Raw genomic sequence first — 15987 nt, 5'->3', positions numbered from 1 at the left:
AATGCAAAGCAAACATGTGTGCATGGAGGCTTACGGGAAGAGAAGCTGAAGCTAGAACAACATCAAAATGCACAGTAGTGACAAGGAGGCATCAGACTAGTAGGTAGTGTTTTCCTGTAGACAGCTCAATTCTCCTGGGGTGCAGAAAGGCCTTCGAAGAACTTCATGAGACCAAACAGTATCTTTTGTAACTGTTAAACTAGGTAATTATAGTATGAGTCCTTTGAACATACGAACAATGATTAATGGAAAGAAGTCAAACGGATTTGTTCATTAGTCAGCTGTTTGTGGGTTTATCAGTCAGCTGGATAAGTATGGCCACCATGGGAATTTCCATGACCTATACTTTTAAACATCTTTTTGTTTTTTTAAAACATTTGAGGCATATACTAGGCATTAGAAGCAATGACATTAAGACAGTAAGACAGTGGGTGCTGGTGGCACATGCCTTTAATCCCAGTACTCAGGGGGCAGAGGCAGGTAGATCACTGTGAGTTCAAGGCCAGCCTGGTCTACATAGTGAGTTCCAGGACAGTCAGGGTTACACAAAGAAACTCTGCCTCAAAATAAAAAAGAGAGAGAGAGAATCAAGAGCCTAAGTGACAACACTACATATTTATATTTACCTCTAAACAACTCGTCACCAGATGTACATCTTTGTTTATATCTGATAAAGGCCTTTTTTTTATTTTTTTATTTTTCCCTAGACAGTTTCAATCCAGGACAGCCAGGACTGTTAAACAGAGAAACCCTGTCTCTAAAAAACCAAAACCAACCAACCAACCAACCAACCAAATAAATAAATAAATAAATCAAATATGCTATGATTTCATGCTGCATGAAACTCCTTCCTGACACGGTTATCCCTGCTGCTCTTAATTATACAAAAAAGAAATGGAGGACTAGAAGTGCTGGGGGGGGGGGCATGACAGGGATATAGCACTTGCTAAGCAGGCTGGAGTCCCTGGGTTAGAGCTCCAGCTACCACCCAGAAAATGTGGGGGAAAAAAATCAGGAAGGAAAATGTGGCATACATAGCTACATTCACACACACACACAAACACACACACACAGACACACACACACAAACCAAAACACAACTCAATGATTATGCTAAGATTTACCTTTAGGTACTAGGCTCCTACTTTACCTAAGGATAAAAAGCAAATTTACAACTAAGAGACCCTTAAACATAAATTCTAGCCCCCACCATATTTGTGAAAAAAGAAAAAGAATCTGTGCTATAGAAAAGGGAACAATCCAGAAGGCAGCAGAGGCCACCATCTGACTACTGAGTCATCAGTCTCTCCCCCACAAGCACTGCGGAACACTGCAGTGACGAGTAACACCAGAGGCCGCTTTCCAACCTCTGTCTTACAACACACACTCCAAACTGTCACAGGTTAGTGCACTGTACCCAGTAGTCTTTTTTTCTAGAACCAATTCTTTGTACTATCATAGTTTGGGCTGGAGTCAAGAAGGTGACATAACAGATAATGTTATCGCCCCAAGGCAATTCATATACAACTTGACTCACTTCACTGAAGTGTTATTTAGTGTAACATTTAAAAAAGAACTAACATATTAAAAAACTACCTTTGGAAAGCACAGGGGTTTTTGTTGTTATTTTATTTATAAAGAAAATCCAGGAGATTTCAACCAAATGCTTAGTTTCTTTTATTATTAATTGTACCAAACGGCATACAATGTGACAAGGCAGTAACTGTATGCAGTATGTAACAATCAAATCAGGACAGGCAGGTAGCCGTCCACCACTCCATTTCTTATTTATTGATTTACTCCACAGACAGGATCTCATTGTGTATACAGCTCTTCTTGGCTTCAAATTCATACTCCCACTGTCTCAGCCTCCTGAGACTATAGGCATGTGTCACCTAGACCGATCCTCCATCTCCTTATTTTCATCTGCAATTTTCTTGCATAGAGAAAGAAAAGCACCCTAACCTGTTTAGTATTTTTATGCTTGCTCAAAGTTACAGAATAGATAAAATTCCAGTAAAAAACAAAACAAAACTCATTAGTTTGACGGGGTGTAGGGGTGCACACCTTTAATCCCAGAACTTCGGAGGCAGAGGCAGGTGGATCTCTATGAATTCCAAGCCAGCCCAGTCTACAGATTGAGTTTCAGGACAGCCAGGACTTATGGAGAGAATGATGACTCAGTAGTCAGATGGTGGCCTCTGCTGCCTTCTGAATTGTTCCCTTTTCTATAGCACATTCTTTTTCTTTTTCATTTTTTACAAATATGGTGGAGGCTAGAATTTATGATTAAGGGTATCTTAGTTGTAAATTCTATTTGCTTTTTATCCTCTGTATCGTTTTGGAGCCTATCCTGGCACTCGCTCTGGAGACCAGGCTGGCCTCCAACTCATAAGAGATCCACCTGCCTCTGCCTCCTGAGTGCTGGGATTACAGGCGTGCACCACCAACACCCGCTACTTTGGTCATTTCCAATGCAAACTATTACTGCAAGCTAGTCATCTTGTGAAGTTCTTTCTTATTCATCTATTTTTATCTACTCAGCAGATCTATCAGAAACAGTATATGGTAAGTGATAGTGGCACACACCTTTCATCCCAGCACTTGGGAGGCTGAGGCAGGTGGATCTCAGTGAGTTGGAGTCCAGCCTGGTCTACAGAAGAGTTCCAGGGAAGCCAGAGCTACACACAGAAAAATGAAAAAGGCAAGATTTATTTCACTGTGCATACCTAGGTCCCTCTTTGTTCAAATTTTGGGATGTCTATCATGGTAATTCCAGGTCCTTTAGAAATGACTTCCTTAGAAATAGCTTGTTTGGGAATAGTTTGACTAATAAAAGGCAAGGGAAATCTTTTAGGAGTTTCTGAGAATAATTTCTTTTCTCTTTTAGAAAACACAGCCTATGAGAAACAACACCCTCCTTTGGCAGCTGGTCATCTGCACAACATGTCTGAAATGTAGGGACTTTGAAGGGAGTTAATTTGGGCAGTCAGGTTACCTCGCTACAGATGACAATACAGAAGGACAAAATGTCATTGTTGCCTTTTTTGATCCACTTCATTGGTCAAAATAACAATAAGAGAAAGTTTTGGGAATGTTTTACATGTATATACATTTCATAATATCATTAAAAAAGAATGAATAGAAGGTCATTAGTGAAATAGTTTATGAAAATTGCTAAAAATTCTAAGGAAATGTATAGAAAAAGCTGGGAGTCAAAAAGTAGAGAAGCACAACAAAATTACAGGAGGCAAGCTGGTCTAATGGAATCAGGGAACATGATGACACGTTAAGTGCATGCACACTTAACCCTCTACACGCACGCACGCACGCACACACGCACACCTTGTATCAAAAATGAGAGCATTTCTGAAAATGAAGACATAAGCTGGGAACAGAATTTCAATTTTACCAGTTAAACGGGTTCAAGCTTAGTTATTAGCCTTGCCCACAATCATTTTTAAAGCATTTCTAGAAATGGTCATAAATTCCTTTTCTTTTTGCCTATTGAAACTATAGCCACATGGACTTAAATTATGCACAACTAAAAAGTATTATGTAATATTGCAGGACAATGGAGATTTAATGCAGCAAATCCCTTGAAGAGCTACCTTAGAAGGTACAGGAATGAGGTTCTGAATTAATGGTCAAAAAATAACCCATAATCAGATGCAGTTAAGCCCTTCAAGAGGTTTAATTTTGTTGTGATATAACACTCTGCACAAAGGTACCTTAGGGAAGAAAGGGCTTGCTTATTAGACTTATAATTCCATCATCATTGAGAAGACATCAAGGCAGAAATTCAAGCAACTAGTCAAACTACATTCATAGTGTGTGTGTGGGGGGGGGAGGGGTGGATCACACATGTGGCTAGCTTGCTTGTATTTACCTAGCTTTCTCGTCTTACATAGTTCAGAACCCCTGTCTTAGAGAACAGGCAGCCCACAATTGTCTACTTTAACAATAAAGACGATCTCCCACAGTCATGCCTACTGCCCACCTGATCTAGATAAGTCCTCATTAGGAAGGGCCATAGTCCTGGTGATTTCAGGTTGTGCCAACTCAACAGTAAAAACTAACTAGCACAGTGTCTAATATGGATAAAAGAATTTCCATAACCTAAATTGAACTACATGACTATGGCAAAAAGGCCACAGACATTTTTCAATTCAGTGGGCAAGAAATCTGAATTTCTAATGGTTTGCCCAAGTATATGTCAATTAGTAACAGCTACAGCTTATTCATTAAGTTGACGTGGTTGAGAAAGACTTGGCCATTCAAAGAGGTTTTAAATGGTGTGGTCTGCTAAGGAATTAACATGGTATGCAGCACTTAATTAACCATTAATATAATTATAAATCTGTGAAACAAATCAAGGTGTGGTAGCACACTTCTCTAATTCTTGAACTAGGACAACGGGCAGGAGGAGCTCAAGTTTAATGCTAGCCTGGGCTATGTAGTGAGATCCTATCTCAAGAAACTAAAAAGCAGACCTCAGAGGGTAAGGGTTTGTGCCTCCAAACCTGATGAGCTGAATTCAATCCCTACCATTGACATGGTAAAGGAGAAAACTGACTCCCATGAGTTGTCCTCTAACTTACACATGCTCGCTGGGACATGTATGCATTCACCATCCACATGCATATGACACACACACACACACACACACACACACACACACACACACACACACACACACAGAGTAATTTAAAAAATTTAAAAGGAAACAAAAAAACAGCTGTTCAACAATGCCCATCTTAACTGCTGGACTGTAACTGCCAGGAAAACACAGGCACCTGCTTCTGTCAAAAAGCAGTCAAGCTGCTCACATAGGGCACAAACACTGTCTATTATTTAGTTACAGTCTTGGCTGGGGCATGAGTGAAACAGGAATTCCTATTCACTGAGTGGAAACTGATAGCCCTTAGAAATGGACTGAATACAGCCTGGCTGAATGCCCAATGCCCAAGATTTTTAAAATCAGCACTTCCCTGAGGCCAAGGCTGAAGCCAAATATTATCACAGAATAAATGACTGAAATAAGAGTATTATTAAACATTTTAAAATATTAGGAAAGTCCCTTTTATTAAGTATATTATTAAAAACTTAAATGTAATATTTTTACTAATAATTTTAGTGGTTTAAACTATTAGCCAGAACACAAATAATTCTATAATAAATACACAGACTCTAAAGTCTATTACTTGGGCTACTATTATTTAAAAATTCACAATCAACTCAAAAGGCAACGTATATATAGATGGAAAAATGAACAAGTGACTTTTGACAAAAGTACAAATAGATTAATACTATCTCCATAAGTGACAGTAGAATAAAAAAAAATACAAAAACAAAAGTCACCGCCCAAATTCTTCAACCCATACCTGCACACATACAATAATCAACTGAAACTAGGTATGGTGGTGCAAGCATTTAATCCCAGCACTCGTGAGGCAGAGGTAGGTGGATCTGAGTTCGAGGCCAGCCGGGTCTACAGAGTGAGTTCCAGGACAGTCAGGACGACACAGAGAAACCCTGTCTCGAAAAACCAAAACAATAATATCTTGGTTGAGGATTTAGGAAGATCCTATCCTAAGTCTCAATGAGGCTTAAGTTATGGTCTTAAGACCCAGGTCATGATGTAATACTTTAGATATAACACTGTATAGTTCAGTGGTTCTAAAAGGCAAAGACAGAGTGAGAACTACTTCTTCTCGCAAGGTAATCTTGACTGTAACTTTTACCCACAGCCTAATTATCTCTATTTCTGGCTGTTTCCTCAACCCTTCATATTCCCAGTACAATATCTTGGGAAGGATGAGATCATATTTAAAACAAACACAAACACACATCAATGAACAATAGCAGGTTCTGTAAATGTACATTCCCTCCCTTAGGTATACTGTCTCAGACCTGAGCAGATTTGTAGCTTTAAGTTTCTGCTCTGGAGGGCAATGGTGGAGCACACCTTTGATCCCAGTGCTCAGGAGGCAGAGGCAAGCAGATATCTGAGTTTGAAGCCAGCGTGGTCTATGAAGTGAGCTCTGTGACAGCCACAGCTTCATAGAGAAATCCTGTCTTGGAAAAACAAAACAAAACAAAACAGAAAAACAAAGAACCCTCTCCCCCTAAAAAAGATAAAGAGTTTCTGCTTTGGATCAAATCAAAGAATTTGGTGTTCATCAGCCTATCTACCTCTTAGACTCTTAAAATGTGCTACATTTCAAAAAATTTTATGGAGTTTGTATTTAATGTGAATGTGTGAATGAAGTCCCTCACTGGCTCATTGTATTTATTACCTCAAGCTGGGACTCAAGGACTGCTGAAAACACAAGCTATCATGCTTAGCTGTTTACAATATGCAGCTGAAGAGTCTTACATAATTCCTTTGATTCATAAATCAGCACCTTTCACAGTTATTAAGAACTATAGATTTTTACTCTTTGGGTAATATATATCCCAATTTAAAATAATGAAACTCTACTATATAAAGTCAAACAAGTAGCATTTTAAGTTGTAACCAGAATACTTAATGTTATTTAAAAGTCATAAGCGCAAATGTCTTATTCTCAAGTTATCATACTGTTTCTGTACAACTAAATGTGTGCCACCATGATGGTAGCTTACACATAATTCAGGAAAGTCAAAATCATTCAGCAATTCAGTCTTCTAAATACTCAAGCTAAATGGCAGATTCAAGCAAATCGCTGAGGACAAAGCTGAACTTCTGTGCATCATCCCTAAGTTGGAGAACAACATGGTGATAACTACTAAAACTAAAAAACACCATTCTGTTTTTCATGCAGCCATTCCATTCAAGGAACTTAGTCTATGTGCACAACTGTCTTAATTAGAGCACTCTTCTAGGTAAAGATTGGGATGCCCATTGATATGGAGACTAGTGGCCAGTGAGATGGCTCAGGCCTTGCAAAGTTAGTGATCTGGGTTTGATTCCCAGAGCCTGCATAAATGTGGAAGTAAAAGAACAAACTCCATAAAGTTGTCCTCTGACCTCCACAAACCACCCTCCATAACACACACACACACACACACACACACACACACACACACACACACACACACACACAGTAAAAAATATAGAGACTAAATAACGTGTGACAGAATTTGTATACTTAATGGCATTAAAACAGTAACACCTGGAAAGATAGTCCCTGAGTTCAAATCCCAAGTTCTACTATTTCTCAGCCTTCTTTGTATTATTGAACATTTAACCATCACAGGCATAATTTTCCACATTGGTGGTAAGTGGGGACAAAAATAAGCATCACGTTAGAAGGTTTCTGTGAAGTGTCCATGAGTCATCATAATTAAAGTATTAAAAAAAGGCCTTGCCACTTGTGGTGGCACATGCTGGTAGGATCTGCTGAAGAGGCGGAGGTAGAAGGATCCAGAAAGGGCCTGGATCAGGAACAAGCTCCTAGAGATGTTCCATATAACAACGAAGATTCATCAGAGTAATTAAATACACAACTAGCATTTAAAAGGAAGCTTTAAGCGATCAATGTGAAAAGTCTCCAGGATAACACTGTTAAGTGAAAAGAGGGAGGCTCAGAATACTATCAAATACTCAGGGAAGGAGGGCTAGTAAAGGACAACAGAAATGTCTTCATATGTAATTTTCACCATGCTTATACACGTATTACCCATTTAATTTAAAAGAATTGCAGAGTTTTGTACAGTTTGTGATACAAAACATACACATATATAAAATCAACACAACAATTTTTTTCCTAACAAAAAGAAAAAAAAATAAAAAGCAGCAGCATGAGATATAAAAACTGGTATTTTAAGCGTGAGACAAACTCAACTCCAAACCATCTACCATTTTCTATTTCGGTTTTAAACAATGTATCAACTTCTAGTTCTTAGAAGAGAATTGAAGCCAAGCTGTGTGCAGTGGCATTCGTCTTTAAACACTATACAATATAGTTTGGGTCACACATCTAGATTCTGTCTCAAGATAAATAAATCAACAAACAAAATCGAGTATTAATTAACTGCTAGTTTAAACTTTGCTTTTTAGAGATTTAAAATTTTCTTTTTACATATGTGTCTGTATGGGAGTATGTGCTTGTGTACGGCAGGGCTGGTGAAGACTACAAGTGGACTGTCCTTACAGTGATTAGGTCATATGATGAAGTCAGGTGACAGAAAGTATACTTGTGCAATATACTTTACATTTCCAAGGCATAAAACATTTTGGAGCTTTTAATACCAACACCAAAAAGAACATGTCGATTTGATCCTTATCTGCTAATATCTATCATTTTTTGGCACATTTACATGACAATTTCTTTCTTCTTTTTTTGATGCAAACTGCATGAGGCTTTATTGTTGTTTAACGAGCTAACCCCATGTTAGCTCGGGTCTTTCATCCACCCGCCAGGGCGGATGGCTAGCAAAGACAGTTCAAAGCGGCTGCATAGAGATCTTATAGGGCAGCGTAAGGGGAGTGTCTAGGGGTATGCACAGGCTCAGGATTGCTGTGCCTCGAGGCTTGGAGGGTTTGCCCTGTGTTGATTGGTCAACTGGTTTGTTATGGCCCATAGGCCCTCCCAGGGTGGTTGCTATGCTCTTCGTGTCATTGCTGTGGGCTTGAACATGACATACATGTTCAATGGTTATCACAAATAAAATTAAGAATTTACGGAGCACCGGGTGTTGGTGGCACACTCCTTTAATCCCAGCACTCGGGAGGCAGAGGCAGGAGGATCTCTGTGAGTTCAAGACCAGCCTGGTCTCCAGAGCGAGTGCCAGGATAGGCTCCAAGCTTTTTGTTTCTTTTTAAAAATATAAATAGTTTTGTTTTTTAGTACTTAGAGAAATACTGGGTTCATTGTCAAAATAATAGAATGTTTATCTAGCCATTCTGAGGCAACCACTAAACATTTGATTATCATCCTTTCCCATGATTCACTGTATATACAGACATGTGCAAACGTGTGCATATCTTATTGTGGATACTCTCTACTTCTTCCTCCTTTGCAGTGTTGACAAAACACACAAAACACATAATGGCTTACAAACAGTTTTGTAAAAAAAAACTTTTATTATATGCACTTCCTTATATTTTGCCTTTATCACTTAGGGTAAATGTTGGAAATCCTCTCAGGATATATTTAGAAATCCTTCCAAGTTATCAGGAGAGATTCAGCTCCTACCATTGAATGACTTCACAACATTTCTGAATAAGACTAGTGCCATAATTTACATAATACTTCTACTACTAGGTGTTCCCCTATTCCCAGGATTTTGGCACTGTCAACATTGTAGCAATCAACATCCATACAAACATGTTCTTGCTTGCTTACTGGTGATCTTATTTGCAAGGAAAAGATTTCATGGAGACTGATGGGAGAATACATATATTTCTAATACTCTTTGCTTACTAAACAAAACCAAACCAACAAAGAACAATTCATTTCTCTACTAGCATTTATGAGACAGTCTTTCTCCACACATCCCTGCTATTATGGTTTGCCATTTAATTTTTCCTAGAGACATAATATTTCACTGTTAATGTATCAATTATTAGTAAGGTTATGGTTGTCACGTTAGTTGAATGTTAAGCTTTTTCTTCTGGGAACTGTATAGTCCTATCAGGTGGATATTTTAATATTAGTAACATTTCTTAACAAATGTTAACTCTTCATTTGTTGTATGTATTTCAAGTGTTTTCTTTCAATCATTTGTTTCCATTTTTGCTACAAAATTTATCTGTGTAGTTTCATATGTCTATTTTTTCCTTTCATAACTTGGAGGTATTCCTCCTTGGTTTATGTTCTATAAATAAATAAAACTTGACTAGTATTTAAAATACCTCATTTACATTTAAGTCATTAGACAAACTGAATTAGTTAATGTATACCATAAAAATGTGCCTCTCCACTTTTAAGTATCATTTTGTCATGATGGAAATTTCCTTAGACACACACACACACACACACACACACACACACACACACACACACACACACACACGAACGAGACAGAATCTCAGGTACCCCAAGTTGACCTTGACATCAGGTGAGGATGACATTGAATTGCTGATTTTGCTACCACTACCAGATGCAGATGCATCCCTACTTTACGTGGTGCTGGGGATCAGACCATAGATTTGTGCATGTTATTCGACCACTCAGCGCTTTACTTCTATTTCTTAGAAAAAAAAATGTCAGTACTTACACACTTATGCCTAAAAGTACATATACAAATAAATAAACTACTTTGCTATGAGTAAGTCAAAGCATTTTCATATAAGATATTCATGATATTTTAAGATGAAAGAATTATTTCAATGTTTAAATTTAGGTAAAATTTTAAAAATTATAGCTGGACCTAGTAGCACAGGTCTGTAATGTCACCTGCTTGGGAGGATGAGGTAGGAATCTAACAAGTCCAAGGGTTCCCTACATATGGAGCATATTCAAGGTCAGTCTGGACAATTTAAGTGGAATCCTGTCTAAAGATAAAAAAAGTGAGACCAGGTGTCACATGTGGTGGTGGTGTATGCCTTTATTTCCAGCAGAGGCAGGTGGATCTCTGTGAGTTCAAGGCCAACCTGGTCTACAAAGTTAAGTCCTAGGACAGCTAGGGCTGTTACACAGAGAAACTCTGTCTTGAAATCCCTTGCACCCCACCCACCCACCCCATCCCAGACCAAAAAAAAAAAAAAAAAAAAAGTGAAATTTAAAACTGTTCAGAAATTAAATGGAAAACATTTTTATTGATCACATATTACTTATCAATACACAAAAATGCATAAACATATACTTATTATATCCCAGTTACCCTATAGTGAACTGACATTAATGTAAATATTCAATTATCTCTTAGTAAACCACTTTCCTTAAAGTAAATGAGTAGTTTTTGTTATTTTCTGTCATGATTAAAAGCTATGTTTCAACCATTATTTTATTTACTGATACTTTCCATTGCAAACCCACTAATCCTATGACTCTCTAAAGAACTGAAAAACTCTTACTCTAGTTCATGCCCATACTGTACCTTATATTGTAATATAGGAATAAAACTTTAAAAGTGGAAAAATTGTTTCTGAAAATCAATTCCACACTTTAATGATTATAAGCATTAGAAAACTTTTAAATATAAAAAAATACTAAACTATATCGAATCCCCCTCAAAAGGAGGGGGATTATGTTGATATTTCTCAGCACCTACTACAAAGAAGTTTAGAGTCTTTTGGAACCACATGTGGTGGCACTTGAGCTTGCAGTCCAGTGAATTGGGAGGCTGGGGCAGACTGACTAGCCTTAGACCTGGGGTTTTAAAGCAATCTGAATAACATAGCCTGTCTCAAAGAATAAAGCTACAAGAGTTTTTTTCAGCTCTATTGTTCATGATAGACCCACTTCTAATTCTAGTCTACTCACTGTGACACAAACCTTTTGTTGCATATCTGAGTCTCCCTAGAAGTTCAATATATACAACTGAAACTTATGACAATATAATTAGTAAGAATTTCTGCTGGTGTGGTGGCATAACGCCAGCACTTAGGAGTGAGACAGGAGAATGACCATGTTGAAGGCCAGTCTTGGCCTCCATTAAAAAAAAAAAGTTTATAAAGTGTGTACTAGACACAGTATACTCATGATCTACTTTAATAATACCTATGGGCTAGATTTAAACATAAGGAGACTTGATTTTCAGTGCCCAAGGTCAGACAGCTAATAACAGGGGAGGCTAAAACCTAATTCCAGGTTTCTGTGATTGGGCCATCTACTCAGGTAACATTTGAATTGTATTGTTTTACTCTCACATCTAGTTTTAAAACTGCTTTCAAATAGAATATGTAAGGTTATCTCATTCAACTTACAATACCCTGGGGAGGAAAGTTTCTGGGTACAGAACCCTGAAACTGCCAGCATGAGCTGCACTCAAAAGGTCATGTGACTAAGACAGAGCCGCTGAATGAAGATCCTCTAACTTTAGTGTTAAACCACTTGTAGTTTATGTAGAGCCATTTTTCCCCATTTAGGACAACTATCTCTGTCCTCTCCTACTGAATGATAACCACAGATCTTATCAGTAAACATAACACATTGTGGAAGTAAGTTAGTAACTGTATTAATAAAGTCCATGCATGGTTTATGTCTATTCCATTTAGTGTTTGGAAACTTGCATTAAAAAGTCAATACTTAATAAACAACCTCAGAAGGAACTACAATCTGTGAGGCTTGAAGTGGTTTTATTTCCTTGTTAATTGCTCAACACTTATTCAGTAAACAACCTATCAGGGACCTCACTCAGCATTTTGTGTGCTTGGACAAGTCCTTATCCACGTCAGCATCCTTGTGGAGAAGACACAATAAGGACACTATCCTTTAACTGAAGGGAGGTTTACAGCTTACTGAGGAATACACCAGCTAATAGAAATAATCTGTAAGTAAAAATAAAGGAAATAATAGAAAATATTGTGTAGTAGCCTAAGGGACAGACTGGCTACCTTGGCCCAAAGGGGAAGAATACTTTTCCAATGTCGATGATACCCTATAAAGACAGTGAAACTAAGAAAGACCTCATAGTGGAAAAAAAAATCAAAGGATGTTGGGGCCCCAACCTTTACATATTACTTAATGGAGGACTTATTCCCCAAATAAATTTCTGCATATAAATCTCTCCCTCCCTTTTGAAACATGGTCTCACTGCTCTAGCTGGCCTAGAACTCTTTATAGACCAGGCTGGCCTTCAAGTCACAGAGATCCGCCAGGCTCTGCCTCCCATTGCTGGGATTGCAGGCATGCACCACCACACCCAGAGACACACAAAAATGTGATATACTATACAGTATCAGAAATACCTTCCAATGCTCAAATCATCTATTTGTATACATATAATGTCAAACATTTTTTTCACATTTATTCTTCATTGTCACTGATTTCCTGCTGCTAATCTTCCACGTTTCATCAGTAGTCTAAGTTACTACTTTCACGAGTTCCCTAAAATTGAAGCAATTAATTGTGACATAAAACTGCAGACTCATCCAATCTCTTTCTTATGAATTTCTCCTCCTGTAGTACTCAGTACTTTTAAACTGGTTTCCTCTAGTCCATTTTGGTGCACCTGCACAGAACTGGTTTGGACTTCCAAAGCACTTAGGAATTCTGTTTATTTGGTGGAATGTCACATGGGCAGGAAACCAAAACCATTTTTTCCCTCTCCTCAAGAGATCAGGGAAGCTCACTCTTGAGAAAAACAACGGCTAATACTGTATTTCAGGAGATGGCTCAGTCATTAAAGTGCTTGCTTTGCAAGCATGAAAATCCAGGTTTGGCTCCCCAGCATGCATTCAAAAGTCAAGTATGTTGGTGCTCCTTTATCCTCATTGCTCAGGGGCAAATGGAGACAGAAGGATGCCTGGGGCTTGCTGAATCAGTGAGCTAACCTACCTTTAAAAAAAAGGAGTGGGGGAGAATGGAGGAAGACACTTCTGGGAGGCACACACATGCAAATAAAAATGACAACAAGTGAATGGCTGAGCCAACTGTGGTGTTATCCATACCACAGAATAATGATTAGCAATGAAAAGGAACAAACTATTTAAGAACCTATATTTATGCTTGTTATATAAACCTATCAATAGCTATTGTGGATCACAAAATGGTAAAATTGTAAATATGAATACAAAAACCAGTATGATTTTTCTGGGCAGTGCAAGATATTTTTTGTAAGAAGTTATCAAATAGGCCAACCTTTCTATTTTGTTAAATTGCTATCATTACTTTAGCTTGCAGCTCTCATTAACAAATAAGATCATGTAATTTCAGAAAACGTGGGAGGGGAAAAATTCAGTCTGACAAATCACTAGAAGATAATCATTCCATCTTTTTCCTTTTAACTTTCAAGTTCAGAAGACTAGATCTAAAGCCTCAAGCATTCATGGAGGTAAGAACCATATTCCCAGTCCTCAGCAGATTTTAAAAAGTAAATTCTTCAATTACATTGCTTAGAACTAAGATTTAACTAAAAACATGAAACCATATAAGAAAATGTATAAAAGTCAAATGTGTAATTTAAAACAAGGAACTTTCTAAGTTTGCAGAATAAATAAATGAGTTTAGCCACAAACTGAAAAACATTCCTTTCCTAAAGCTCATTGTTTGATATCAAAACAGTGGCTACTACAGTGCATATAAAATGGGAGTACAAAGGGTTGGGCAACTCTACGGCAAAAGAATTCCTGTATTTTCACAATATATTATACACCCAAATCAGAAGAGGTCACTTCATTTTTTTTTTTTTGCAAATGCAAAAGCTAATTAAAAACACACTCCACAAATTTAAACTGGCCAAGGAATTGACTGGGAGGGACAATTATGTAGGATTTAAAGAAAAAAAAAATGCCCAAAAGGGGAAGGATGCCACAGACATCACAGAAAATACCAAGTCAGTAATATCTAGGCTTAACCTTCCTGCTTTTAAATTATAGCCAAATGAATTTGGATTAATTATATTTTCAGCTTGATCAATTTCGGAAGAATTACTTCCCTTTCGGGAAAACCTCGTCACTTTCCCATAAGCTAGCCTAGGTCTCCAGCCCAACCAGGCAACACCATCTTTCATTGCCTTCTCATTCAACTGTCGCATTACCAAACACCCTGTTCTGAAGACAGTACCACGGCCTTCTCTCCGAAAAGAAAAGGCTGTAAGCCCTGCTCTTGCCCTTCCAGTCTCATCCGGAGCAAGTGAACACTCATTGAACCTCTCTGCAGGGATGTCCGATAAGACCCTTAGAATCACCGAGAATGCACATTCGTAGGGCAGTTCTTCAGTGACTCTGCAGTGAGGGCCGTATCAGTGACATTCCCTCCCAAGCCCGTCTCACCGGAGACGCCTCTGCCTCCAGGGGGTTCTCCTATCTTCCTGCTCATCCGGACGAAGGCCTTTGCCAGGGGAAGGAGCTCTGGGGAATGGGACCTGGAGGTGGTTGCAAACCCGGAGTAATGGCTAAAGCAATCCTACCACCTGAAGCCCCAACGACTCCAAATAGGGAACCGTAATGGCCGCACTCGCTCTCAACCCAGGCAAAGGTGGGCATCTTAATCCCTCGCCAGTGGACTTCGGGGACGAGCCAGGGGTCCAGAATGTAGATCTGGAGAAAAGAGCTACCAACCAGCCAGTGCAGGATGACAACGGGGAAGGAGCCCCAGCACCGCAGGCCGCCGCTCGCACTCCCCAGTCCCCATCTCCTCTCTCCCCGTCAATCGTCCCCACCAGTCGCCGGTTACCTGTCGCACCTGACCCGCCGGGGCGCGAAGAGCAGAATCAGTACCTACACGGGACCCAGAGGCTCTGTCACTGAGGGAGGGGAAGACTTCAGCTGCAAGGGGCGGGTCGTCCTGGTCATGTGACCTCAAGCTCCACCCTGCTTCTCCTCCCCAGCCACGCCGCCTCTCGCCAGTCTTGAATCCTAGCAGGTCGCTTGGATGTGAATGGTTGCGTGGCTAATGAACGAGTTAGGTCCTTTTTTCGCTATGACTGGGTTATAAACTGCAGCACAGAAAACGAGGACGGCAAGGGTTAAAGTGCATTGCTAAGGAAGTGACGTTAAGTCACGCTCTAGGGGCCGGAAGTGGCGATGGAGTCCCGCCTCTCTCAGTCCCGAGTTAAAATCCTGGCTGGAAAGCTTCAGCCTATCACGTGATTAAAAAAAAAAAACAAAACCGTGGTTTGCCTGCTGGAAGATAGCCAAGTTATCCGGGCCCCTCGTTACCTTTTGGTTTTTAAAACACATTTACTGCAGGTCTCCACAGGCTTCTCCTACATCGAGAAGAACCCGTTTTATAAAAGCCTATCGGGCGACAAGAGCGTTTGAAGGTCACTGGAGAGGGGCGCGGGAAAGACCGATCTTGCAGATCTGAGAGCAGTGAGGGAAGGGCGGAAGGATCCGGATTTTACCGCCGGAGCCTACCGGGCAAGCTCGGCGGGAGTGTCGCAAAGGGTGGG

General features: G+C 39.3%; 1 protein-coding gene across 3 annotated transcripts in view; it reads right to left on the bottom strand.

The window, feature by feature from the left end:
• Positions 1 to 15959, bottom strand: part of Atp6v1a (ATPase H+ transporting V1 subunit A) — a 47948-nt gene extending 31989 nt beyond the window's left edge. For 2 of the 3 annotated variants that reach the window (XM_035444541.1, XM_027412638.2), the window contains exon 1: positions 15270 to 15959. The gene's annotated coding sequence lies outside the window, so the exon portion shown is untranslated. The remainder of the gene's footprint in view (positions 1 to 15269) is intronic. The other variant, XM_035444542.1, reaches the window with a different exon arrangement.
• Positions 15960 to 15987: the final 28 nt, after the last annotated feature.

The sequence above is a fragment of the Cricetulus griseus genome, chromosome 4 (assembly GCF_003668045.3).
Source record: "Cricetulus griseus strain 17A/GY chromosome 4, alternate assembly CriGri-PICRH-1.0, whole genome shotgun sequence".
NCBI classification, from domain to species: Eukaryota; Metazoa; Chordata; class Mammalia; order Rodentia; family Cricetidae; genus Cricetulus; species Cricetulus griseus.
Note: the sequence above shows the minus strand (reverse complement) of the source record. Positions and strands in the feature narration are given on the sequence as shown.